The following is a 25,861-nucleotide window of genomic DNA, read 5'->3' on the forward strand; positions in this document are numbered from 1 at the left end:
GCTAAGTACAATAGGACACTGAAAAGCTTGGCTCAGAAACTAATGGTCTGCAGCTACCAGCTGTGGGATTGAAACTAAATGCCTCTAAAAGAAATACTCATAAATGTAACTAGCCATCTTGTTGATTAGCTTTCTGGTAAATGGGATTCCAGTTGCCTAAATGAACCAGTGCAACCTCTCTCTGGAAGCCAATAGATGGACAACCACTTGCTTCTGAGTTAGCAGTTGCCCAATAAATTCCAATATATTTAAAGCTCCTTTGAAAGAAGACACTCCCAAATTATGTAAAATGTAGAAAATTATACCAACACTTCACAAGCTATAAATTAAAATAGAAAAATATAAATTCCTGTGCCAGTGTTTTCAAGGTCATTATTTTTCAATTCAATACATTCAGCTATGCTCTTATCGCCTATTCTTTGTGGCTAGGTTAATTATATGGTGACAATTTCAAAATTATGTTTATTTTATTTTTTTTTTTTAATTTTTGAGACGGAGGGTCTGTCGCCTAGGCTGGAGTACGGTGGCGTGATCTCGGTTCACTGCAAACTCCGCCTCCCAGCTTCAAGTGATTCTCTTGCCTCAGCCTCCTGGGTAGCTGGGACTACAGGCGCGTGCCACCATGCCCGGCTAATTTTTTAGTAGAGACGGGGTTTCATCATGTTAGCCAGGATGGTCTCGAACTCCTGACCTCGTGATCCACCCACTTCGGCCTCCCAAAGTGCTGGGATTAAAGCCATAAGCCACTGTGCCGGGCCATAAATTTATGTTTCTTATGCAAAATAAATTTCAGTTTCTATTCTCAATATTAGCATGCATTTTCTATTTTTAAAGAAAAAGAATTATTCCTTGCAAATTCACACTTCTTTCTTTCAGTGTACACATCTATGCTGCACATACCACTCTGATAATCCATTAACTGTTAACACTCCTACCTTCTTAACTTTTTACATTTTTCACTCCAGAAATTTAAGCTTTTGAGGATATCATTTCCTGTTGAAATCCAGTTAGAGGAGAAATTTTAGGTAATTAGAAATAATTCTGTTACTACCTGAGCTAAGCAGAAACTGGTTTTTATAAAGAAGGAGGAGTGTGAAAGCTCCCGGCAACTCTACAGATTTGCTTTTCTCATCTTTCTTCTCAGAATTTCATCTTACAGCTCAGGAAAGTCGAGGCTAAAGTGGATTTTGCTGAGAGTTTGTCAAGTTAGAGGGGCCAGCGCTGGCTCAGTTCTCCGCCTTGACACATTTTCTCTTCCTGTGGTCCAACCTCCCAGTATAAGTGCGATCCCAAGTGGCCTGCCCCTTGAGCAGTCAGGCCCTGTCTCCACTGCGAGGGATGTAAAAGTTCAGCACCCTTGAAGCCTTTGCTGCTAGAGGCTTTGGCCTGTGCTTTGAGCTGTGATTCCAAATCTTCCTTATCTTGAATGATTGGCTCCCAGTTTTGTTAACTGAATCTGCCTGGGGATCTGCCTAATAATTTTCATGCTCTTTATTTTGCTTTGGGCTAGTCCTAGTCTTTCTCTCAGCCCTCACACCCCTCTTGACTCTACAAGGAGTTGAAGTCTTGCCACTGATCCCCACCCAATGGTTGAGACTTTACCTATCAGCTTGAATATTCCCAGTTGCAGTATTTAACTTGTTCACTGAAACACCCTTTTACTGCCTGATGCCCACGGTACTGTTAATGGGGGCAGCGCTGCCGTTTGGATCCTGGGCTCTGTCTCCTGGTTTAGACTTCCTCACAGTACCAACAGCTGGGATATCTCCTTTTGTATGTTCCATGCTGGTGCGGGAGTGCCAGGTCCTAAACCCAGGTCAGCCCTGCTCCAGGATAGCTAATTGAATAATGTCCAGTAATCCCCATTAAATAACAATAGGTATAGGTGGAAATATTTACATATTCTATTGGGATTTCATTATATTTCCTAATTTTATAAGTGGCCTGTTTCTACGTTTGCACTGATCCACTCCTTTTTCCCACCTACCTGCTGAAAAATCATATCCTCTCTCCATGGCAATATTTGCTTCATGCTCATCTTTGTATTCATTTTCTCAATGGGGCAGACTCCCGTTGCACCATATTGGTGGAGAGATGAAATTTCTGTCCTGGATTATCATATTCTGTCTTATCTCATTCATTTGCTCTTCTGTGCTCAGTGAGGTATGATAGAAGTGGCAGTGTGGTGAAACTAGGAGGCCAGTAAAAAACAAGTAATTTTCACCTTGGTTTTTTCTGTTTCAAGTTTCTGGGGCCCTCTTTTCTCCTCTCTTTTCCTTTGATAAGATCAAGGACTCAGTGGTGTCAGCTATAGTCACCTTATTAATAACTACTATCTTAGTACTCACAACAATCCTGCAGGCTGGGCATGGTGAGGCCCATTTTGCAGATGAGGAAACTAAGATGCAGAAAGGTCAAGATTCTTTTGCTTTTAGCTCTTCGCTGTTCACGTCCCTTCAACTGCACAGTGGTGAGCAGGGAGGGGTTATCAAGGGGGCTCAGGGGGACTGAATGTGCACAGGACCAGGAGAGGGTTTCGTGGGGAGCAGAGAGGATCACAGAAGTTTTAGTTCCTGGGTCTCAGACAAGTGGGCAGAAGCAAAGGCAAATCCAGATGCTGAAGGTTTGGCTCTTGGGACTGCAGTCTATTAACGAAGGAGAGGTAAGAAGGGAAAGGAGATGTCTGAGTATTCAAGGTTATGTCTGGAATGGTTCATTTCTTGGCCAGCTCTGACTTTTTGCAGTGTGACTAGAGAAGTCTGTGATCAATTATTGCTGCCTGCCTCAGTGGGAAGGCGAGGTGAGTGAAAGCATGCTTATTTTCTGATCCTGCTCAATATTCCAGCGGGCACTATTTAGAGCTGAAAAGGGAACCCAAAAGAGAAGCAAGGTGGTAAAATTTGGATTGAGACTGAGTGTGGTGGCTCACACCTGTAATCCCAGCACTTTGGAAGGCTGAGGCAGGCAAGTTGCTTTAGCCCAGGGGTTTGAAACCAACCTGGGCAACATAGCAAGACCCCATGTCTGTTGTTTTTGAAATCGTTTAAAAAAAAGACTTAGATTAGATGTATCAAAACAATATTCATTGTAACTGTGACATATTTGAATAAATCCTTGAGGGGCTTGTACCAGCCTATACAAGTCAGACTACTGCACCCCATCACATCTTATTTAGTCTCTTGCCATTCTCCCTTCCCCTCACCCACTTCATCTGCTTACTTTGCTTGGGGGAAGGCAGGAGGAGGGGCACATAAACATGTAGCAAGTTCCTGCCTCTGGCATTTTCTGGTCATGTTGCTCCTTCCTGGGATGTGCTTCACGCAGATGTGGGCAGGGTTTGCTTCCTGTGGCCTTTGTCAAATGTCATCTCACTGATAAGTCTTCCCTGACTGCCATACATAAGAAGGCAGCCTCTCTCCTCCCATCATCTGGGCATCTTCTATCCATTTGACTTTGCCTTATCTTTCCCGATTGCTCTGGTTACATATGCATTTACTGCCTGTCTCCCCTCCACCACCCCACCCCCAGCTGGAATGTCCGCTCTGGGAGGGCAGGCCATGCATTCTGTGCACTGCCATTGACCCAGCACGGAGAGGCACCCTAAGAGTAGGAGGTGCTTGAGACGTATTTGTTGAACAAATTTATGCTAATTATCTTGTAGAACAATATCTCTCATGCTTAATGCTAATGTGTTTAACTCTACTTCTTACATATTGTATTTTATTATGATACAAATTTTGTTAATGACAATATTATCTTGTGACTTAATAAAGTGTCCTCTTATTCATCCCCATGCCAGTTTTAAGTGGCCTGTAGAGATATAAATAATAGGACACGAATAAATATAAAGAAGAAAGAAGAAAAAGAATAGAGAGTAAAGTGAAGTCCGTGGTAGAATTAGAAAACAAAATATTAGTCTTCTGTTAATCAAGCCAATGGATTCTATTCAAAACTTGGAAAAAAGAGAAAAAAAGAAAAAAAGACAAGCATGCTACTCTAGTTCCACCAGGCTGCTGTGAAAAAAATCTGGTTTTGAATCCAGGTCTTGTTACTTACCAGATGCCTACTTAGGCAAATGACTTAATTTCTCAGATTCTGACTTTACCTTTCTATAAAACAGATATAATTAGAGCGTCGACCTCATCTACCCTTTAAGCAACAAAACCACTCTGTGAAGATGCAGAGTTCAAGAAGGAACCCATTATATCATACACCTAAGTGACATAATGTATATTTTTTAATGGAAAATTACCCAAACACTATCCCTTCAAATCTCTTCTAAACACAAACGTCACGTACTGACCTGGCTTGGGCTTGGTGTGAAATGTGGTAATAAACACACCCTGTATTTATAGATTGAAATGGAAGCAGTGCTTTCACATAGAGTTCCTACAACCCCCTAAACTAATTTGCTAGGCTTCTACCTTAGTGCACCAACAGGAACTGCCTGTAGAAATGAATAAGCTAGTCTGGGTGGACCATACTGTAAATAACAGCCACCAGGAAAAAAACAAATCCTGAGGAAAATTAATTTTCAACAGTGAAACAGGGCAGAGAAACCAGAACCGTGTTTCTCCTGCTTGTGATTTATAGCATGTCTTCTCTTAACTCACAATAATGAATCACCGACTTTTCTTCCAAGGAGACTATTCTCTGAGTTTGACTCTGTACACGCAAGGACAGGACCTTTCCTTCCATGTGGAATCCCTCTATACTAAGCTTCCACATCCTATTCTTTCCCAAATTAACAAAAAATCTCCAAAAGGAATTTCTCCAAAGAGGATTTTCTCCCTCATCCCATTCCTGGTTCTTCAGACTCCTCAGCTGAGGTTCATGATGAGGCAAATTTCTAACAATTGGATTAGGGCATAAAATTCATATTCTTCTAAAGAACGTTTGCATGATTCAAAGGTAAATGTCAAAACAGTGATGGAAAACCTGTTGTGATCAAAACTGGTATGTATTTTGTAGTTGTGCTTAAGTTTAAAAATATGTATTTAACAGACAACGGATAGTGTAACTCTCTTAAATATACAGTTATGTAGTGTGCTATTGAAGAATCACATTTACCTGGAATTTCATCAACTTTTAGTTGTGGTTCCACTTATTATTTGTACCCTGGTTTGCTCAAAGCCAGCCTCTTCTAAGCAGAGTTGCCACAGATCTCCTTTTTGACAAATCTGGTGTTAACACTTCTCGATATCCAGTTTATTTCACATCTTGGCAGCCTCTGGCACTATTGACCTTTCATTCCCTTCTTCTAGAAACATTTCATCTCAGTGGTCATCATGATAACCCCCTCTTCACATTTCCCTACCATCTCTGTAGCTATTCCTTCTCGGTGTTCTTTGAGGTTTCTCTTCTTCCACTTATTATCTTAAATATGGCTTTTCCTCAGGGCTCTGTTCTAGGCCTTTCTCCTCTACTCCAAGCTCTGCTTAAGCAACCTGTCCTGTGTCCAAGGATGCTGTAATTACCATGTTATTTACATCTTCATAAAAGGTTTCTCACCTGAACTCAACGCTATTTATTCAACACTTACATGTCTTCTGCAATTAGATAATAACAGGCACTTCAACCTTAACATGCCCAGTGAAATGCACTGTCTTCCACCCCTCACCTTCTCTTCCTTCTGCATCTTTTCCTTCCATGACTATCCACCCCATTGTCCAGGATGGAATTACAGGTACCATCCTAGATTTCCGAGTGTGATACTTTCTACTTTCTACCCATCCTCTTCTCCCTGTTCCCACTGCTGAGACCTGAATTCAGACCAGTGTAACCTTCTACTCTGTTTACTGCCCCAGCCTCTTAACTGGTCTTCCTGCCTCCTGTCTCATTCCCATCCAATTCATTCTTTACTTTGTTCCTAATATACAAATCTGATCAAGACATTCACATTTAACTCCATTTAATGGCTTATTCTGAGAGTATAATCATTGTTGCCAGGGGCTGGGAGTTACAGGGGGATGGGAGTTACAGGGGGATGGAAAGATGTTGGTCAAATGGTGCAAAGTTTCAGTTAGATAGGAGAAATAAGTTTGGGAGATTTATTACACAGTGTGGTGACTATGGTTAATAATAGTGTACTGTACACTCAAAAATTGCTAAGAAAGTAGACCTTAAATGTTCTTATAACAATAAATGATAAGTATGTGAGGTGATAAGTTAATTAGCTTGATTTAATCATTTCACAATGTATACATATATCAAAATATTACACAGACCACAAATATATAAAATTTTTATTTGCCAATCATACTTTAATTTATAAATTAAAAAGTAATGAAACCATCAGTGGCTTCTAATTACCCTCAGGATAAAGTCCAAAGTCCAAGAGTCCAGTCTATAAAACCTTAATGCTTGCTTTTTTAGCATTACCCCTTCCTTTCTGACACTTTTCCTTCTCCCCTCACCTCCCATACTTAGGCTTCTAAGCTTCAGGCTTTCTTGAAATCTTCCTGTTCTCTAATGCTGCCTCCTCTGCCTATTGCATTCTTGTTCCTGTACAACCCCACTCCTCCCTAACCTGATTAACTCCTTTGCATCCATCAGCTGTCAATGGAGCTGTCACTTCTTTCAGGAAACCTTCCTGAAGTGAAGCAGCGCCTCCACTGTGCAAACTCATTGTGTCTGGATCCTCCCTTCATGTCTGGTCCCATGGCACTGTAACTGTCTGTGGACTTGCAAGCCTCGACTGCTTTGTATGCCTGTGGACAGTGTCTGAACTATTTCTGGTGGAATCCCTGTGTCTTACATAGTGCATAGCATGTAGAAGGTACTCAATAAATATTTGTGGAAATATTAATAAAAGAAAGAATAAAATCTAATTGTCAGATTCTAGTTGATTATATAACATGTCTGTCTATGCATAAATTATGAGCAGCAGAATCTTTAGTATCTTAGGCAGAGGTTGGAAGAATACTCATCTTAAAATTGAAAAAACATCTATAACACCACCCAATAGTTACTGAGTATTTATCACGGGTAGACTTTATTTATTATTATTAACATGTGTGAAGTGCTTCGTGTGTGTTATGTCATTTTGTTCTCACAGTGATCTGGGAGGCAGGGACTATTATTTTTTCCACATAGCAGACAAAGAAAATGAGGCTGAGGGAGATGAAGCATTTGGCAAAAGTCAGTTGGCAGAGCTAGGATTCTATGCAATCCCCAAAGCTCATAAAAAACCATTTGACAAAATGGATAAATATGTTCAACCAAAATGTATTGAGGACTTGTTCTTTGCAAAATACCATGCATACACACAATTCCTGCTCTGCTCCAGTGAGAATATCCAGGAACCCTGAAGAGAAGGCATTGCATTAAGCTAGTTATTACCATCAGCCTGGCAAAAAATGTTCTGTATTACAGGGAAGCATATAATTGGGCAAACCAAAAATCTTTTCAGCTTTTCTGCATTCAATGCTGTAATTTCATTTATTTATCATAAAATGTGACTTCACAGGTTTATTAACAGTGAAATCCAGATGCAAATGCAAATAGAGAAATATAGTAGAAAACCAAATAGCAGATTCTCATTATCTGCCTTTTGTTGAAATCTATGCCAATGCTCTCCACTGTAAAGAAGTGCTGAATTACAGAATTTTAGGCCTGAGAGAAACCTAGAAATTATTTACCCAATTCTTCCCAGTTATGTCTAATCCTGAAGTCCAAAGAACATAACTAGTAACTGTGAGACTACCAGTAACTCATGAAAACTGGTTGGCCATATCTATGAAAGCTGAACTTCTATTTATTCTGTGGCCCAGCCATTCCACTCCTTGGAATAGACCCAACAGAGGTGCTTTCATATTTTGCCAAAGGCCATGTATAATAATGCTCATAGTAGCATTTTTTTCAATAACCCCAAACTAGAATCAAAGCAGTGATCATCAATAGTAGGCTGGGTAAGTAAAATATATTTAAACAATGGAATGTACTGTGCAACAATGAGAACAAAGTATAACTACAAACAGCCAAGAAAATAAATGTCAAAAACATTATGCCAAGTTATGACTATGTTTATACTGTGTTCATAAAAACAGGAAAATCTAATCTACAGTGTCATGAGTCAGGAGAATGGTTATTAAGGGCTGGGAGGTGACAACTGGAAGGGGACACAGAAGTGTTTGTTGGATGCTGGTGATTTCTGTTTCTTGATCCAAGTGCTAGTTACACAGGCGGGCTCACCTTGTGAAAATCCAGTGAGCTATACACTTACAATGTATACATTTTTCTGTGTATATGTTAGATTTCAATATAAATTTGAAAAGAAACCTTGGAACTCATTTAAGCCTAAGACATTATCAAAAAATTTTCTGGCACAATGGGAAAAATTTGTGAAATGCCTTGAATCTTAATTCTGCTAAAACTAACATTTGTTCCAGTCATAGATCAATAAAAACAAATACTTCAGTATTGCAAACATTTGCTAAAGAAACAAATATGTTTGATGAGAAAACAAAAATCAGTATTTCCTTTGGCAAGTACTTGCTGTATTGGAGGTAGCAAATGTAAAACTTGTAAAGTGTGACTGCATTTGTTTACATGCTCAATTTACACAAGATTCAGAATTTTGTAAAGCTGCATTGCATTTTTAAAAACTGTAGGAATAAAAATAATTGTGACAGGAATAAAAAGATTGCATTTCTAGAATGTTGTTATGGATGTGTCTCAACTCCACATAGTTGTATGATGCCTGGCAGCAATAGGCGTGCATTTGCTGTATGAATGAAGATAGTATACAGGGTACTCTTTAGAATACTTCTTATCAATCTTTGTTGACACCATGATTATTTTTAATACCTGGTTAAATAGGAAATTACTAATACTTTCTCAGTATCCTAGTAGACATTGAATGGAGAACGACTAAAAAAAAAAAATCTCTATCAAAGTGCTAATTCATATTATTTTACAAAATACTTCCAAATGACATATAAAGCCAGTCATTTAAGATAAAGAAGTTTCATTAAAGAAAAACTTGAGATCTCAGAAAAATGAATTAGAAATTCCCCCTCCCCCAACTACATTTAGAGAAAATATTGAGACAGAAGTATGATTCTCCCTGGAAGTAACTATATATTAAATCAGTGTCAAGAAAACCTTAGAAAGTATTAGCTTTCAGGGAAAAACACTTACAATTTATATTTTCTATTTTTCAGTAATATATCCTTACTATGACTCTAAAATCTGTCTAATGCACCATTAACATTTTAAAAGAAAGTTCTCTAGTTCGTACCAAAAAGAAATAAATAATATCTGACAACAGCATTAGGGAACATAAACATAAAATTACCTGTTATTAAAAACTGAACACATTTTTCTCAAAGAAATATATTACTCAGCTATAAAATAGTATGTTTGCCATTCACACTAATGTTTCAACATTATGGTTCAATCTTCTAAAAAGCTGACATGGAAAATAATGGTGTAATAAACTAATTCATCATAATGTGCAAAAGAAACCACTGGAATAAATTGTAATAACCTTTCAAAAACTAGCAGCTCTTAAAAGTATTAATTTCTACTCCAGATAATTGGAAAGGACACCTGGGTGGGTAGGCAATATTTTTTATGGGATTGCTCTGTCAGGAGCTCAGATTGTCTCTGGACTCAGCAATGATCATTTAGAACTAAATGACAGTGAATCTTGCAAATGGGTCTTCCTAGATGGTGTTTGCCATAAATTACCAAACTCAACTCCCCTCAAGGTCAGCGATATGAGAGGGCAGATATCAAACGGCCTTCGTGGAGACCTAGAGTGGTCCTCGGGTTTCTCATAAATGGACAATAGTTGTGTTGGCTGCCATAAAATCAACTTAATGGACTGACAACATAAATTACCATCAAACTTTGACAACATTACTCCTTAGGAAACAACTGAAGAATGCTTTTATATCAAAGCTGGGGAAAATGGATAACAATATGTTTTGCTCTATACTAGATCATAAATATTGTTAACAATGCTAAGTGGAGAATGAATTAATATTAGAAGCCATGATATGTTTTACCTGATGCATTAAAAACAGCATCTAAGTAATTCTAAAACGACAGTTGCTTCCTGGAGTTATATATATATAAATAAATAAATAAAATGCAATGGCGTGTGTGTGTGTATGTGTTAGGGAATAAGGTTGCATTTGCCTGGCACTCAATATTTTCACTAAGTATAAGCAATCAAAAATGATATTACTTGTTTTCTAATCTTTTTTATCTATTAATATACAGTCCACTGGACCCATAGGAAGAGATTCTTGACCTCTCACACTACTTTGGATAAATCATAAAATCACTTTCTCTATGGCTGCATTTTTCCACTTGGAAAGTAACGTAATTATTATACAAATATATTTTGAAGACAATGGAATTATTCCTAAAATGAAGACACAAAAACCCCCAAGTTACTGGAAAATCATATTAACATATTTGTGAAAATAATCAAATCTAGACTTAATCAATTCACACTTTAAAAAGCCAATTTGGTAGAAAATATAACAACAGCTAAATTAATAAAATAGAATTTTGGAGGTAAATGAAACATCATTGTTTAGTTGAATTTTCATCTAATTGTGCTGCCATTCTGTATCTGCAGTTATTATTATTGTGACATAAAGATAAAATTATTCTCTCAGTAATTTTTATAATAGAATTTATTATCTCTTAAAATGCAGCAGTGTCCTTTAGATTTTGCTAAAAGAAGTGCTACGTCGAGTAAAAGCAACATCTTTCTTGGATCCAGTGGCATCTCAGGCCAGGAATATTATATATAATGTCTCGTGAACTCCATACATTTTATAAACTATAAAAGTTTCCAAATAGGATTTAAAATTAGTGTATTTTGTCTGTTCTCCTCCCACATCTAGTCATCACCTTCTGTCATGTCTTCCTTTGAACTATCTCTTACATTTATTTCTTTCCTTCTGTTCCTGTTGTCACTTCTGCCCAGAACCTCATCACCTTATACCTGAATTATTGCAGTAGTTTCTTTGCTCCTGTCCTTTTTCCACCAATCCATCCTGCCTAGTCCTGCCAGATTAATCTTTTTTAAAGGACTACTTTAATGATGTCACTCCCCTGCTCAAAAGTGTACAATGACTCCCTATCACTTGGAGGCCACAGGCCAGAGTCTTTAGCTAAAATCAAAGCCTTTGGCTGTCTGGCCTCACCTCCTTTTCCAGTCTTCTCCAGTTCCCTTGCACAAACCTTCAGAACAATAAATGAATCTGCTTCCTGGCCACTTGCACCACATGCACCTGCCTGACCAGTGCTGTCCATCCTCTCTGCTGACCCAGTTACCTTTCTTTCTGGAGTCCTTCTGACCACTTCAACCCATAGTCAGCACCTCCAGCCATGAAGTTGGAGCACTCTTTTTTTTAAGCATGATTTATTTCACAGTTGCAATATTACGTAACTTTGGCTTTTGTTACTTAATGGTTACCCTGCCTTTTCTCCTTAATTAATTTGTAAAGTTCTTTGAGGGCGGGGGGTTTTGAATTATTATCTGCCAATGTCCCCAGCACAACGCTATAAAAATAGTTGGCCATCAATGGACACTTGTTTAATGAATGAATGCAAAATGCTGTTCTAGGCTTCTTATATGATTAGGATGAAAGCTATTCAGTTGTATTTGTGACTTGTGGTATTTCAGAGCAGCAATTTACATATGTGAGGCAGTTTTCCTGAGTTTAATAAATTCTCTTTCGTTTTTAAAGTTCTTAGTGAAATTGTAGACTATGAAATACAAATTGAGCACATGAGATTTATAATGTAAAAATCTGACTCAGAAATCATGGGCAGCATTAGAATAAACACAAACTAGTCCATATTCGTCGAACTAATACTAACTATCTGAAAGTTCCTGAATATCATAAAGCTCGGTAAGTTTTAAATAAAACTGAAATCATCCCAAGAATAAGTTAAAAGAAAAGAAGGTAAGTACGCAGTAGTCCAGAGTCTTTATTGTATAAATAAGACATATGTTTTAGCATATAATATTATTTAGTGAAAGAATATGGATTTTTCGAACTTGACAAGACCTGAATTGGTAACTTAGATCTGCTCTTCTCTAGGTGTGCCATTTTGTGTCAGTTACTCAATGTCTTTGAATGTTAAACCTCTCATAAGGCAAATGAGAATATTAATTTCTAATTTATTTGAAAAATCTGAGATGAATGAACTCTTTTGAGCTGTTTACTAGGATAATGAACTTAAGGTCTCTAAGGCAGCTAACCCAGTACCTGGCCTGTTAATAAATGGTAGCTACTATTACTTAACTAATTAATTAGTTTATCTGTTGATCATTGTTTCTATTTGAGAGTTTTTCTTTTTCACTCCTAGCCTCTCTTATTGTTAAAGAGCATGGGCAGAGGGGTCTAAAAGATCTGGGTTTGAATTGTGGTTCTACCATTTATTAGTTTACTAATCTACTTATGAACCTATCTTAGCTGCAGTTTTCTCAGCTGTATAAGAAGACAACAAAATCTCCTTGAACTAATGTTCTGAAGACTAAGAATGATCCATTTTAAAGTGTCTGGCATACAGCTGGTACTTTATTAAGAGCAGATATTATTATAATTCTCATGAGTCTTCTCACAGACATCCTGTTATATGTCAAAGAACACATGCTGATGAATACTTTTAAAGTAAAATATGTAGGATTTTTTCGCTATAATATTTCACTATCTTGCAGAAAAACATAATTTGGTATTATAAAAATTATTCCTATAAATAATATTTGTATAGTTTACAAAATACCTTTACAAAATACCTTACAGTTTACAAAATACCTTTGAAACTGAGGACTATACCCCCAAATTAGCCATTTGTTGCTGTGTGACTGTGATCATTATTCTTGCAACCCATTCTGCCATCAAAATGCTTAATAATTAACAATAATGATAAACTGCAAATACTAAGGAGGCTATGAACAAAGTCCAATGTGTTATTGTCACAGGCCTATATTTTTAGAAATACTTGACAGTTGAAATTGGCCAGATGAAATTGAGCAATTGATCATAGATTCTCCATCTCAGCAGTATATCTTGGAAGCAGAGGCCTCCTCTAGGCAGGCTTTGACAAAGGACATCTAAAACTGGTTTCTTAACTTCTTTTTGACTTCTAAAATGCCGTCTAAAGTATTGGTTAAGTTGCCTGTTCTCATTTGGGTTAAAATACAATTCTTAAAACATCCAGAGTAAGTAATTCTGAAATAAACGTATATAAGTGTAAACAAAAGAATAGAAAGAAATTTGGGTAATTTTCTTAAATTTAAATAAATATACCATGTCACATGCTGAGATTAATGACATTATCTAAACTCGGTAGGAATGCAATTAAGTGCTAAGAAACAGAAAGCACCTCACAGTTTTATAAGACTGAGCTGTTTTTACTATCATAATAACTGAAGCATGTGCTTAATAACTCATCAAATACATTTACTTCCCTTCAACATCTACAAGGTCAAAACCAGTCATCAGCCATAACTTAAAGTGCCATTAATTCCTCTGAAAAACTGTTAAAGAGATTGTTCCAAGAAGCACCAGGCTGTATCCCATTGAGGTTCCTGGGGTGTTTCAGGGATGCTGGGATGTACTTTTAAAATGATGTATGGATGGATAGTATTATTCTTAATGCTCCAAATGAAGAGCTTGCCATACAACTGTTCCTTATACAAGGTACAGGGCTCCATATGCAACAGTTCTGATGTTTAATGTTTTGTCCTATGTCCAATCCTTGGTTTAGTGATTATGGCCATTATACCTACATTTTAAAAGATGATCTAACATATAAAGGTAACTGCCACTTAGTAACTGAGAACTGCACAGCATTGGGTCAGCATCAGCGCTAGGTCACTAGGGGCAATCTTGTCTAGATTTGCTCCCAGAATCCCTGCATGAGCATGGGGTTTCTACATCTTTGGTCTTTGTTTCATTTTATTACTTCCACTTCTTCCCCATCGCCTGCCAGGGTTTTCAAATCCTTTGGGGATGTTTTGTTTCAATGTTTATATTTACCAAACTCACAACTATAATTAATATTTGTGGCACCTCTGATCATTTCAAAGCTATTTCACAAATAAAATATCTTGATCTTCATAGTAATGTCATGTGAGATGAGAAAACTGAAGCATGAAGAAGTTCTATAATATGCCTGAGGCAACTTGACGTCAGTGTCAGAGTACCTACCTCAGGACACTGAACCTCGCGCTCACTTCACCCCCATGACTGCTACATCATTGGTTTGGTCTTCGGATTAGACTTGCACCGGAAATTCTTTCTCACCAGCTCTGTGATTTTTAAACATATTAGTTAAACTCTCTGGATTTTAGCTTCCTTGTTGGTAAATGGGGACAACAATGCCTACTTCATAGAGTTATTTGAGGATTACATGAAATGATGTATGTAAAGTTAAAAACCTAAGCCAGGCACGCTGGCTCCTGCCTATAATCCAGCTACTTGAGAGGCTGACGTGGGAGGATCCCTTGAGGACAGGAGTTCAAGACCATTCTGGGTAACACAGCAAGACCCCATCTCTAAAAAAATTTTAAAAATAAATAAATAAAAATAATAAAGTAAAAATACCTAGAATAAGGTTAAGTGTTCAAAACTGCTCATCCTTCTAATCCCTACTCTTGGTCATCTTCACCTAAAGGTAGTTTCCTTAGGTCTACTGAGAGTCTATGAAGCTACTCTGGACTTCGGTGTTGGGCTGGGAGGCACAATAAACTTAATGTATCATCAGTAGGGTGGTAAAATATTTACCAATAATCTAAGGATTTATCAGTCATCTGCCACATCCCAGCACAGTGCTCAGTACTTCACATGCACAAAGAAATAGCAGCAGCCAAGGAACTTTGCAAGTGACAAGAACAAGACTTAATGATTTTCTAGACAATAAAGAGATTTCAAGAGTGGCTGGCATGCTCCATTTAACGAAGGTCTTCGTAAATTCTCCAAAACAATTTCAAATAGAATAAAATAATTTTAAAACTACTTCATATAAATTGTATAGCTTACTTTTAAATGGCATATTCCACCAAATCCTAAAATGTTATTTTTTTATAGACAATGATACTGTATCCAACCTGCACTATTACACAGGGTGAGGGAGGGACCGTAAAAGGACCAATCTCACAGTGAACCTAGGAATGAGAGGTTAAATTGTGTTCGATGTTTCTGCTGTGTTTCCATTACTGAGTCACCTAGATTTAAAACACCCTAGGGTAGGAATAACCATTTGGTTTTTCTCCCTCCTTTTCCTTCAGTGCCCCAAAACATAAAATACTTGTTGAGTTGCATTTTAGCCTCTGAGTCAGACCGAAAAAAAGTAGTTTGACTCCATCCAATTTGAATTAGCTCACTAAAAAAAGGTATTTACAGTTAAGTGGAAACATTTCATCTTCTGATTATTTTTTAATATAAAACAGTGAAATCTCAGCATACTTTAGTTTAAAACTATAAGAACAGAAAAGAATAATTTGTTTTCTTCTTGAGACAGGGTCTCACTTTGTCACCCACACTGAAGTGCAGTGGTGCGATCATAGCTCATTGCGGCCTTAAATTCCTGGGCTCAAGCCATTCTCCTGCCTCAGTCTCCTGAGCAGCTGGGACTACAGGCACATGCCACTGTGTGTGGCTGGAGAGGAATAAATGTTATTGTTATCAATAGCAACTGGTCACTGCGCACATGTGTGTGAGACAATATTCAGAATGATACAGCCTAGGGTTTAAGACCAGAAACTTTAGTTCTGATTCTGCTTCCTTTAGTATTTTTATCCAGGGACACAGTGTTCCTGTTTTGAGGATGGGAACAATGCATATATTTTATAGCATTATGGAGAAAATTAAGATGGGATATTACTGTAGACACAGTAGTAAGTAGGCAATAATTTTGAGTGTTTAATGTGTGTCAGATACTGTTCTAATCAACTCATTTAATCACAACAACTCAATGAGATGCATAGTATTATTATCCCTATTTTAAAGATATTAAGGCATAACAGTTTTAACAAAAAACCTTGCCAAGATCACCCAGCTAGTAATTGGCTGAGCAGGATCTCAAACGCAGGCAGTCTAGCTCCAGAGTCCATGCTCTGAGCCACTTCCCTGTGCTGCCTGACTCCATCACAGAAGCTGGTGACATGCTGGTTTCCCCTCTTCTTGGGTTCTGGTATACAAAAACACAACAGATCCTGTCTTTTCCAGAAAGAAACAGTTGTTATAGCAAGGACACAGGATATATGCACATATGGATAAAAAGCACGATAGAACTTGTCAAACAAATATCAGAGGAGGTATACAACAAGTTCTACAGAAGTCTGGAAGAAAGGAAATAATGGGGATGAGGAAATCGGCAAGATTGTTGTGATGTGGGTGACCTTTGACTTTGTTTGGCGTTCGAGAGTAAACAGACCTAAAACTATCAAAGAGTAGTTGGGAAAGATATTTCAGATAATTGGAACAGCAAAGACAAAGGATCTCTGTGTTTAGGAAATAAGAATCAGTTTCATGATAACTTCAGCTTGACAAAAACAAACACACACACAAACAAACAAAAAACAACACACACAAAAGAAAATCAATAAAAAAATTTTTAAAAAAGAATCCATTTCATTGACGGGGAAGGTTTCTATATGGGCAACACTGAAGCAGGAAGCAGTTTAAAGTGATTTTGTACAGTGTTTTAGAAGCTCAAGAGAGGAGAAAGACCTCCTGCTGGAGGGCCACCAGGGGGTTCCGAGTGGCTGGGAGTGATGAGATGGCAGGTATATAACACGGATGAAAGTAGGGAATGCCAGATAATGGACTGCGAGAGCATGTAGAAGTCTTCGGCACACATACCTACATTCAGACAGGTCCCTATTATTCCAGCGATGATTATCTTGTTGGCGGGTATTCCATGGCCTCTCCTCACCTACTGGCTGTCCTTTTGGTTTATGCCTTGCTTTAGCACCTGGGGGTGGACAAGGAGGCAAAGTGATTTTCCAATTAGTCTTTTTGTTTGTTTGTTTTTGCTGCTTTTTCCCAGCTGTGGTTAGATTTGCTGTTGGAAGGAGAAGTATATTGTGGATGATAAGAACATTTCTTTCTCTCTTTCTTTTTTCATAGTACTTCCAGTCCTTTATTGAACAATTTGCAGGGGAAGAGCAGAAATCACATTTGAGCTTAACCCTGGAATATGTAATTGTTAATTTCCCTTGATCAGAAAATGAGCTAGGAAATGGGGAGCTACCCACATGGACTTTTAAATAACATTTGTATAGCAGAACCTTGTTTCTGATCTGGCTGCTGAGAATTTTAGGTGAGAGTGGTTAAAGTTATTCTCCTTTAAAATGTTATGTATTGTGTATCTCCAGACCTGTTGATAGCTATATGATTATTTATATCAATCATTTTTACCTTTGCTACTATTTGGATATATTATGCAGTTGCTGCTTCTTCCTAAATTGAATGTAAGCTACCAGAAATTCTAATTCTCTAGCTGCAGAGTACATGTTTGGCTCTAAAACTAAAGTGTTGTATTAGTGGGATGAAAAAAAAAGAAAGAGATGAGAAAAATGAAACAGACTGCAATGCCAAGCTCTTTTTTAAAAGTAATATTTAATTACTATTTCAGGCTGCTGTTAAGAGTGTATATGACATCTAAACAGATTGTAGGACCCTAATACATCATTTCACTAATATATATTCAATTGCAGTTGACAAAAAGATTATTTTGGTCCATAATGGCCTAGAAACCCATCTTTTACTTGGATCTATTATATGCAAATATATTTAGGGTACAACACACACACACACACACACACACACACAGACAATCTCTTTCAAGTAAAGAAAAAGGTGTTAAAAATTTATACACTTGGCTAATAGCCAGCTACTGAGTCTACTGTGTCTCCTCTCTGATTAACATACTTTCATAAATTATTTCCAATTTCTTCCAGTTGAGGTCTTGTCAACTCTTCACCTCACAACCCCAATATTGCCCACATCGTTCTAGAGAAATCGGAGAGAGAGTAGAAAAAAACACATCCAGCTATTTTAGAACATGGCACATATCAGTCACGCCCAGAAAACTGGCTCCTTTGCTTGTGAGAACTTCTTGGCATATCCATAAGCCTGCTGACCTCGGTATGAAACATAACAAAATAAAGCCTCAACTACTTTGTTTCTCAATTTGTTTGATAAACTAGAATTATTTCCAAAGTTCTCAAATAAACAGAAATCATTATAATTATAAATAATTAAAATGCTAAACTCAAGAGGGCACTCAACATTCATTATACTGTAGAGCTTGTCCCCTAAGGGTAATACCTTCAATTAGTTCAGTTTTTACAACAGAAGAAAAATGTGACAATCAGTAATTGCAGGTATTTAGTTCAAGGAACAAAACATGCAAACTTGCCTTTAAATTGCCCTTTCAGTCACCAGAGGTTATGCTCTCTTTTAGATTCTTAACATTTGTACTAATTCTAGAATACAGGAAAGCAACAGATAAGGGAAAAACACACAATCTTCAAAGCTGTGAGTAGATACACTTCAGCTTTATCAGCTCTTTCAATGGAGAAGGTTAAAGTAGAAGGTAAGAGCTAACAAAAAATGATTTTAAGAGAGAGCCCTTTAAAAGACATTTTATAAAATTTATCACTTATTCACTTACTTTACAAACATTTATTAAGTGTCAGAGTTTATGCTAAATGATAATTACATCGCACTAGAAAAACTAGCTGATGATTTCTTTAAAAAATACAAATTTATATATGTATGTATATATGTATATTGTTACAAATGTAAATATAGAGTATATATATCCATAATTTATAAAATGTTTTTTTGAGTGTTATTCCTCAATCTTGAAGTTGTAATGTAATTTTTTAAAATTTTAATCACAAAATTATTTAGATTTTATTCCTTGGAGTCTCCTCTATAAAAAGGATCAATTTCCTTTACAAAATATAACTATTTTCTGTTGCAGTAGTAAATGCTGTTTCAGTTACTAGGGCTTTTCTTAGGTGTCTGTAGAACTACAGTACTGTCAGTTGGAAATGGATTAGCAAATAGTAAATACTGTTTCGGATCAAAGCGAGTATACCAAAACAGATTTCTTTACTCTGATTCAACATCAAACTGACAACCATGACCTGAGAAAGAGTTATCTTTTACTAGCTGCCACGTTGGGGAAATAAATTTAGTCCTTCATTTAAGTAGAGGAAAGAACTCATTAGAAATGTGGTACAAGTGGTTTCAGGATGATAAATCTCAAGTTACCAATTCCACTTTTAATGATTAGCTGCCTGCACCTTGTATTTAATTAAAATGGTTATTTTAAATGCTTATATTTAATTTAAACATAATTAGCTAAAGTTCAATGTTACTGCCTCATCCATTTTGAAATTAATTAATTTATAAAATAGTTCAAAAAGTGCTGTAAAATTTTAATATTAAAATATAGCAGGATCAATTTGCATCTTTTGTTGGTTTCTGTTGTGGACTCCTAGTGAGCTGTTTACATTAGGTAGGACTGCAGGGTCTCTGGCATAGCTAATGTGTAATGAAATCAAATATTGATATGTCCTTGACATTTCCTTTGCACATAGGATATATAGTTTAACCTTCCAGGAAATAATAGTTCATAGCTAAGGATATGATTGTTTAAACTTTAAAGCAATGTAAGTTTAAGAAATTAATTTTGGCCTTAATACATTTAGGAGAAACCACTGCTTTTAGCAAATGATTTACAAGTGTGTAACAATCAGTGTGATAAAATTTCTTATGAGTCAGTCCAATAAATGTGACCAGAAAGTGTTTTCAAGCAAAAGTTCTGCTTTTAACTTGTATTTAAACAAACAGTTTAAATAGTGGGTAGTGATGTACAACAATGTTTCCTGGTCTATAGATTCTGAGGATATTCTGAAACACTCCTGCATCCATTTGGACGGGGTTTCCTGGTGCAGTAAAAAACTATATCCATGAATGTCCTACAATCCTTAGTGTGCTTGGTGGGAAAAACTTCTAAGCTGTGCACATTTGTCTATTGATGATGATTGCTATCATTTATTAGGTACTGAATATGTATTCGGCACTGAACTAAATGCTTAATAAAGTTGTATTCAGCCCATTTTACAGATGAATGAAGTGAGGCTTGGAGAGACTAAGGAATACGTAATTCATACTTATAATTTGTAAGTTACGGAGGAAAGACTCAAAGCCTAAATCCACAGTGCTACCCCTTATTGTCTTCAGCTCCCATCTCAGAGGGCTAGGAAGGCATTCTCAATTGTGAGATGCTTGTAACCCCCACCTCCACCACCACCACAAACAACAACAAAATAGTTCTCCCTTGCAGTAATAGTGTAAATTAAAGAAAAGTTAAAGGTAACACATCTGGCTTGACTATTAGTAATTAAAACCTGTTGCCCCCAATCTTAGTGTCCTTTTATACAAATATTAATATATGCAGAATTCTCTAATATTTTATTAAAACCAGGGCTTTCTATTCTCCAACAAACCTCTATAGTTGGGGAGATTTGTTCCCATCATTCTCTAACATTAGCTCAAAACTTTGCACAATCTCTACCCCCAACACCATCAATAACCCTTGGGGCATTTTAATTGTGAGCAGGCTATAAAGCTGTAAAATCAGACTCAGCTTACACATCAAGTAAGTTGTGCAGAATATTTCTTTCCTTTTCACAATACCATTATTAGTTGGCATTCCAGGATGCCTTTAAGCTACACTGTATCTCAATTACCACAACTGCCATGTGTTTCTGTTTCTTCCAATGAACGATATCCCCACTCAAGAGCTAGGCTTCACTGTGTTTTCTGCAAAGAATATGAGTAACACATACAAATATTCCTCCTATTTAGATTAGACAGTATTAGGTAGTAATCAAAGCCAATTATCTATTGATTTTCAGTTTAACATTTCAACTATCAAACATTATCTTAACTCTGGACATCCTCAGAAGGTTCAAAGGATTGGAACCATTGCAAAGCAATTATAGCAGAGAAGACCCATTTGAGGAGCTAGAATAGGTAAAAATACAGGCACATCTGCTTTGTAAATCTTGCTAAGGCCTTTAAATGCCATCTGGTTTCCCATTCTTTTCCAGCTACCATCTTCCCCTAGGCTAAAAGATTTTTAAATGACTGGGGGGGGGGGGAAAGAAAACTTTGAGAAACTAGTTTGAGATTTTAATTCTGCATTTCATCTGTCAGACAGTGAAATGCAGTTAACCGCAGCAAGTGTTCCTAATAGATAAGGGAATTGTTGCTTCACATATAATTACATTGAGTCTAACAGTAGACATAGCCACCTATATCATCATCATACTATTAGAAGTGCTAGTAAGTCTGAAAAGAATCCATTTTGAGGAGGGTCAGAGCTACTTTTATTTTACTTCAAGCCAGGGTTATCATAAAATAAAACTGATAATTCTTTTGGGGAACAATTTTTGGAATATAAAAAAAAGTATTAAAGGGTAAATGAAACTAACTGTTGTGACTGGCAGTGAGTTCAGGCATTTTGTGTTCTTTTGTGTTTGCTTTGGAATGTTAAACAGGTCGGGTTCTTTTTAAAAGAAAACATTTTATTCAGAACATTCTTCCATGAAAGCCTTCTTTGACAAAGTGTCATTTTTTGATATATTAGTACATGTCTGCCCACATTTTACATTCAAAAAGGGCTAGCAATGTTTTAACAACTTTTGACAAGCATGGGGAATTAAACTTCCACAGAATCCACTCTTTTAATGTAATGCTACAATCTATTTTATATTCTCGATTTTGCACTTCTTATGGCAGGCCACAACATTTTAAATTATGTCAACTTATAGTTGAAAAAAGTACAAAGAAATTAAAAATGAGTAATTACTTAACTCATCAATAAAATATTTTTAAGCACATAATTCTGAAATTTGTTGAGAAAGGGAGCTACAGATATAGAACTAAGTGAATTATAAATTAGTAATAAGAGATAAGTCAAAGAAATTTCTAATAAACTAGCCAAGGAATCTCAAGAAATTGAGCTACTTCTTAATTAAATGTAGCTACTAAATTATAAATTTCAAAATCAAGTGCTGGCTGGGCACGGTGGCTCATGCCTGTAATCCCAGCACTTTGGGAGGCTGAGGCGGGTGGATCATCTGAGGTCAGGAGTTCAAGACCAGCCTGGCCAACATGGTGAAACCCTGTCTCTACTAAAAATATAAAAATTACTTGGACATAGTCGCGGGTACCTGTAGTCCCAGCTCTTCAGGAGGCTGAGGCAGGAGAATCACTTGAACCCGGGAGGCAGAGGTGGCAGTGAGCCAAGATCACACCACTGCATTCCAGCCTGGGCAACAGAGCAAGACTCCATCTCAAACAAAACAAAACAAAAACACAAACAAGCAAACCAACAAAAAACCCAAAAACAAAATCAAATGCTTTGTTTATTGGCAATGTAGACTCTGCCTATTGGAAATCTTGCTTGGATACCTATAGGCACCTCAAGTCAACACTTCAAAGACCTCTCTGGATCCCCCAAACTGCCCCTCCCCCTGATTGTGACCTTGCGTGACTGGGGTCCTAATTGCTCCCCAGCTTCATCTGTTCCCACTCCACCCTGCCTGGCCCATTCATTCATCCAGAGCTGCTTTCAATGCCTTGAATACTCTGGGCTTTGCTCCTCTGCCTAGATCACTATCCCAACCAGCCTGGCTGATTTCTCCTCTTCAGTCTCAGCTTGGATGTCACTTTCCTCAGGAAGATTTCTCTGGCAGTTCTTTTTCCAGGTGCCCTTTCTCTAGATCCTTACAATCCTGTTCTCTCCAATCAAAGTCCCTATTACAGAGTGATGCAATTATCTCTTTACTGGCCTGTACCCCCACCAGAGTGTAAGCAGCATAAGGGCTAAGACAATGTCTATTTTTTTACTGTTAATCTCCACAGCTTAGACCAGTGCTTGGAATATTCTAGATGCTCTCAAAAAAACTCCTTTAAAAAGATTAATGAATCATTTATGTGATAAGTTCATACATGATGAATGTGTTTCTTTTTTCTTTTTGGCAATAATACAAACTGTCAAATATAACCACATTTTAAAAAATTACTTACCTAAGTTGATATGGGTTAACATTAATGTTCCCATTTGGTTATTTCATTTAGCTGGAACAAGTTTCTCATTTTGGTTTAAGACTTTTCTCATACCACCTATCTCTATAAAGAAAAATGCAGGCCGGGCACGGTGGCTCACTCCTGTAATCCCAGCACTTTGGGAGGCCGAGGCATGCAGATCACGAGGTCAAGAGATCGAGACCATCCTGCCTAACATGGTGAAACCCCATCTCTACTAAAAATACAAAAATTAGCTGGGCATGGTGGCTTGCATCTGTAGTCCCAGCTACTCAAGAGGCAGAGGCAGGAGGATTGCTTGAACCCGGGAGGTGGAGGTTGCAGTGATCCAAGATCACGCCACTGCACTCCAGCCTGGTGATAGAGCGAGACTGTCAAAAAAAGAAAAAAGAAAAGTGCAAGGTAGATAATAGGAGCAATGAAGGATGTTAAGCTCTGGAATGCCATGCTAAGATTTGAGTTTAAGATACAGACTTCTAATGGTAACAGCAAAGGTGTATTGATGTATTGAAAGGGGCAGAATTTATGAAATCCAATGTATAACACCTGAAGTAGCTAAAGGTGTTACTTGATATTGCCATGTCACTATAATCACAGAACTTTAAAGGGGACGTTGTGATTGGAAAAGAAAATTTGAAACCAGTACCCATTAGTGGGTCAAGCAAATGAAGATGGAGAACAGGGCATCTTATGAATATTGTTATTATATAATAAAGAACTGGAATAATCAATATCCTCTTGAAAGAGACTTAAATCTAATGAAGCAGCTGTAGATAACTAAATTATGATTATGACAGATTCAGGGAATTGGTTCAGGGTTCTTTACATCCAAAATTCAAATAAGTAATCAAAGTGAAATTGCATTAGCTGACCTCCTCAGACCACCTCTGAAATACAGTAAGCATTTATTAAGAATACCCAAAATAACAGCATGACATAACTGCTTCTATATTTCACAAATGCCTTTGGCTAAGGGGGAGGAGGGATGGAGTCAGGTAGGGGAGGGCACGTGAGGGAGGAGGACACAGGAGGAAGAGAAGAAGCTACTTGCACAAAGATAAATGGAACTCTTATTTTAATAATTGCCACAGCAGTGTTTTTCTTAAGTCAAGATTAAAAATATGACGAGCTTACAGAATGTTATCGTCCACAGCAAAAGTAATATAAAAACAATTGTTATTCCCACATAAATTACTTAATACAACTGCTACTGGTTTTACAGATTAGTGCTAGCACTGATGGGCCATTGTATAAAAAAGACATTCTTTCTCTGTATTTTTTAGTCTTCAGCTTTTGGTATTCCTTTGTCTCTTTAGTATATTCTTATGTCTTATCTTGAAGTATAATGAAATATTTCACTAGTAACACCCACAGAATTGTTTTCATTGGCTCTCTTCTGGGCCTCCTGAGGCCATTATATGAATGGTAACAAAAAACAATTTCAAGGCAATAATAATGATGAATAAATTAAAGCACAGTGTATATATAGTCTCCATCAATAAATAAATTTGTTTTACTGAACTGTATTTTCATCTCAAGAACTGTTCTCCCCACCCCCACCCCTTTCCAAAATGCTTCTTTACAGCAGTTCTTATTTCAAAAGACTGTTTCAAATTGATTCTGAGGAATTTGAGTTCTCCACACTCTTTTCTGGCAATGTGCTTTTTCTCAGATCAGCAGAAACAATGTGAAAACACCTGTCACGGTAATTTCCAATGTCTATCATCTACCAAGTTATACATAAATGATCCACGGTTGCAATGTGGTCCTTGAATGAAGGACTTTCTCAAGAAAGACAAATGCTGTCGAAAATAAAAATGGGTACCTTGTAGGAAAAAGCCACTTGTATCATTGGCAGAAACCTATAGTTTTTATTTTTATCTCTAATCCGAGCCAAGCTAACATTTTTGAAAGAACTAATTTTGCTTTTCATTCACAACAAGGGTTATGTATACATGCATGCTTACCTACAGGTTTAGATGTCATTCAACTCAACTCCATGGGGTTGCGGCTGGAAATGGAGTCAGATTGGCAACAAAGCATTTACTGAATGCCTACTCAGGGTAAATGGTTCTAAAAAAATCTACCTCTTCACCCCACGCTATCCCCCCAAAAACAAGGCAAGGTATAATTGTTGAACACATGCAGTATAGGTGTTCTAAAAAGCATAGAGAAAGGCTCTGGGGTATAAATCTATTTTTATGTCCTATATTCCCGTTCTTTTATGTAGCCTTAGCTTAGATGAGAGTCACTCCCAAGAACTGGTCTGCTCCCCAGGTGATTCTGCAGCCAGAGTTGGGAATCCTGCTCTTAAGCCCTAAGAGCTCTTAAGCAGAGCATTTTAGCAACAAACTCCCTACCCATTTCCTGTTTTCAGTCATCTGTGCAACCTGCATTTCCTTCACATTCTTAGTCCTTTCACCAGGGCTTGAAAATTAATTTGTATTTCCCTATCCCATTTCCCTCTCCCGTCCTCAGAATTGCAATGCAGTTCTACCGTAGTTTGAATGGGTAGTATCATACATTTTGACATCCAGATTCAAGAAGGCAAGTATGTATCAAAATAATCTTGCATTTTTTTTATCCACAAGAATAACCCTTGAAATAGTTAGGCCTTTTGAGATGGGTTGCAATTTGTTAGGAAATAAATGATATGAAGAACAATGGAAACATACATTACGATAGCCATACCTTTTCCTCCTTTAAATTCAGTGTATTTCAGACTTAAACCTATGGGAACATAATGC

The 25,861-nt window shown here is 37.1% G+C and overlaps 1 protein-coding gene across 5 annotated transcripts in view; it reads right to left on the reverse strand.

The window, feature by feature from the left end:
* Positions 1 to 25,861, reverse strand: part of HS3ST5 (heparan sulfate-glucosamine 3-sulfotransferase 5) — a 286,511-nt gene that overhangs the window by 95,810 nt on the left and 164,840 nt on the right. For 3 of the 5 annotated variants that reach the window (XM_001148910.6, XM_016956193.4, XM_063813365.1), the window contains exon 3: positions 16,842 to 16,953. The gene's annotated coding sequence lies outside the window, so the exon portion shown is untranslated. The remainder of the gene's footprint in view (positions 1 to 16,841; positions 16,954 to 25,861) is intronic. The other 2 variants (XM_016956194.4, XM_054686194.2) reach the window with 1 other exon arrangement.

The sequence above is a fragment of the Pan troglodytes genome, chromosome 5 (genome assembly GCF_028858775.2).
Source record: "Pan troglodytes isolate AG18354 chromosome 5, NHGRI_mPanTro3-v2.0_pri, whole genome shotgun sequence".
Taxonomy (NCBI): Eukaryota; Metazoa; Chordata; class Mammalia; order Primates; family Hominidae; genus Pan; species Pan troglodytes.